We start from the raw sequence: 3,403 nt of genomic DNA on the forward strand, positions 1-3,403 counted from the left end.
GGGGCCTGTGGGGCCGGCGGGGCCGGGCGTCGTCGGGCGTCGTCGCCTTCTGCCGTGGCGGCTCCGCATATGGACCCCGAATCCCTCTCGGCTGTAAGAAGCCGGTGCCCCTGGGGGAAGCTCGAGGGGTTGGGGCTAGGTTGGGAACTTTGGGGTCTCGGAGAGCCGACCCAAGTCCCGTTCAGGCATATTTTGGTGCCGGTGCGTAGTTCTTACATCGAAGTTTAGGGAGTTGAGTGTGATTCATTTCATTTTTTTAAATGCTGGCTCGAACCTGACATTCTTTTCTTGAACATTCGGCAGAAACGCAGGGAGCGCTTACAGTGTGGCTCCCTGCCTTTTCATGGTACTGGTTTAGTGTCCAATTGAGAGGAAAGCTGGGCTGTGTGCTTTATTTTATTTTTTGGGTCAAGCAGTAGTGTTTTATAGGAACCATTTTTTAATAGTCATTTTGAAGCAACCTTTTAGTTAAAAGCTGTTACTTCAAAGTTGGAAAATGAGGTAGTCATTCTAGAAAATGTAACGGGTAAAAAAATTTACCTCTGGTAGGATTTGTGGATTATTGATAATCCGAGTGCAACCAGCTAGAATGATTTTTTTATTATTACTGCTGTACATATATAATTGTTTATGGCTGTGAACCGGAGGTGCAGTAAAACTTCAGACCTTTGCTGTGAAAAGATTGTTAGGAGTAGTTATAATGTAAAATTTGCATTGTGTTCTAATTGTCAATAGTGTACGTTGCATAACATTTAAAATAATTCATTCACCCTTTACAAGGCATTTTTATTTTTATTTTCTTTTGTTGGATATTGTTTAACGTTTACCTTTTTCATTAACGCACTACAAAACTGTAGTTAGAATCAAAGGTCTACAAAAGACTTTACACTTTTACTTACAATGCAAACTATGTATACTGCACATATTTTGTACTATCTTCCTTTTTTCTTCCCATCTGTTTGTTTTGAAAATTTTCAGATGTACAGGAAAGTTGCAAGAGCAGTACACTGAATATTTATAAACCTGTCCTTCACTTAGATGCACCATTTTGCCTTATTTTTGTGTGCTCACTTTCGCTCTGGTGTTTTCTCTCTCCCATTTGTGTATTTAATTTCACTGGACCTTTCAAGAGTTAGTTGTAGACTACTGATAATTCACCACTTCTTTCAGCAGTTACCTGCCAAGAACAAGGACATTCTCCTACATCATCACATTTAGAACATTTAACAATGATACAATACTCTAATATACAGTCCATATTTCAGTCTTTCCATTTATCCCAATAACATCTGTTAGAGTTGTATATATTTGTTCTGCAGTCCAATCAAGAATCACAAATTGCGTTCTGTTGTCATATCTCTTTGGTCTCTTTTAATATGGTGTCCCTGCCTTTTGTGTCTTTCATGACAATGATATTTTCATTTTTATTTTTGTCCTCTGTAGGCCAAATGACATCTTTAAAGAATCCAGCCCAGGTGTTTAGCAGAATATCTCTCAATTTGAATTTATCTGATTGTTGCCTCACGATTAGCTTCAGCTTAAATGTTTTGACCAGGAATATGTGAGAGGTGACATTGTGTCTCTGTCAGTGTGGCCCTTCCAGAGTGTGTGATGTCAGCTCGTCGCAGTTTTGCTGAAGTTAGATTTGATCATTTGGTTTATTTATCTACCTTCTTTTTCTCTTAGACTCTTTTTTTTTTTTTTGACAGGGTCTTGCTGTATCATCCAGGCTGGGGTGTAGTGGTGCACTCTTGGCTCACTGCAACCTCTGCCTCCTGGGTTCAAGCGATTCTCCTGTCTCAGCCTCCTGAGTAGCTGGGATTTTAGGCACACCACCACACCTGGCTAATTTCTGTATTTTGAGTAGAGACAGGGAGTCACCATGTTGGTCAGGCTGGTCAAGAACTCCTGACCTCAGGTGATCCACCTGCCTCGGCCTCCCAAAGTGCTGGGATTACAGGCTGGGATTACAGTGTGCCCAGCCACATTTATCTTTAAACAGGGATGATAATACCTCACATAGCATTGTTTCAAAGATTAAGTGAAATCATCTATGTAAAGTGTCTGGTACATGACAAACTGTGAATGAATTATTATTTGCTATTTCAGCAGATGGAAGGCAGGGATATAAAAAGGGAAAAAATGAAAGCATCGGTCAGATCCTTACTTGGAAAAGTTTCCCCTTATCTAGTCTAGTTGAAGTACCACTCTTTTTTCCTGTCTGAACTTTTTTTTCTTTTCTTTTTTTTTTCCAGATAGAGTCTTGCTCAGTTGCCCAGGCTGGAGTGCTGTGGTATAGTCACAGCTCATGGCAGCCTCCATCTCCTGAGCTCAGGCAAACCTCCCACCTCAGCCTCCTGAGTAGTTAGGACCACAGGCACGTGCCTCCTCACGCGGCTAATTTTTTTTTTTTAATTTTTTTGGTAGAGATGGGGTTTTGCTATGTTGTCCAGCCCAGGCTTACTTTTCTTTATTTTTTTTTTTGAGATGGAGTCTTGCCCTGTTTCTTGGGCTGGAGTCCAATGGTACGATCTCAGTTCACTGCAGCCTCCACCTCCCGGGTTCAAGTGCTTCTCCTGCCTCAGCTTCCTGAGTAGCTGGGATTACAGGTGCCTGCCAAGACACCTGGCTAAGTTTTGTATTTTTAGTAGAGATGGGTTTCACTATGCTGGCCAGGTTGGTCTCGAACTCCCGACCTCAGGCAATCTGCCCGCCTTGGCCTCCCAAAGCGCTGGAATTACATGCATGAGCCACAGTGCCTGACTGCCCAGGATTAGGTTTTTAATTTTTTATTAGAGATGGGGGTCTCCCTACATTGCCCAGGCTGGTCTTGGACTCCTGGATTATAGGCATGAGCCACTGTGCCTGGTCCTGTCTCAACTTTTTAATGAATTTTTCAAAACATACCTATAAAAAAAGAAAAGTGGCCAGGCATGGCGGCTCATGTCTATAAACCCAGCACTTTGGGAGGCTGAGGCAGGAGATTGCTTAAGTCCAGGAGTTTGAGACCAGCCTGGGCAACATGACAAGACTCTATCTCTACTAAAGAATTAAAAAATTGGCCAAGCATGGCAGTGCATACCTGTGGTCCCAGGTACTCGGGAGGCTGAGGCAGGAGCATTGCTTGAACCCAGGAATTTGAGGCTGTAGTGAGCTGGGATCACACCACTGCTCTCCAGCCTGGATGTCAAAGGAAGACCCTGTTTCAAAAAATAAAACAAAGCCGGTGTGGTGGCTGAGGCCTGTAATTTCAGCACTTTGGGAGGCTGAGGCGGGCGGATCACAAGGTCAGGAGATTGAGACCATCCTGGTTCTAACACGGTGAAACCCAGTCTCCACTAAAAATACAAAAAATTAGCGGGGCGTCGTGGCGGGGACCTGTAGTCCCAGCTACTTGGGAGGC

At 43.4% G+C, this 3,403-nt stretch overlaps 1 protein-coding gene across 2 annotated transcripts in view; it reads left to right on the top strand.

Annotated features, from left to right (window-relative positions):
• MOK (MOK protein kinase) overlaps positions 1-3,403 on the top strand; it is a 76,805-nt gene that overhangs the window by 361 nt on the left and 73,041 nt on the right. The gene's annotated exons all lie outside the window — the stretch shown is intronic.

The sequence above is a fragment of the Colobus angolensis genome, unplaced genomic scaffold, assembly GCF_000951035.1.
Source record: "Colobus angolensis palliatus isolate OR3802 unplaced genomic scaffold, Cang.pa_1.0 Scaffold32, whole genome shotgun sequence".
NCBI lineage: Eukaryota > Metazoa > Chordata > Mammalia > Primates > Cercopithecidae > Colobus > Colobus angolensis.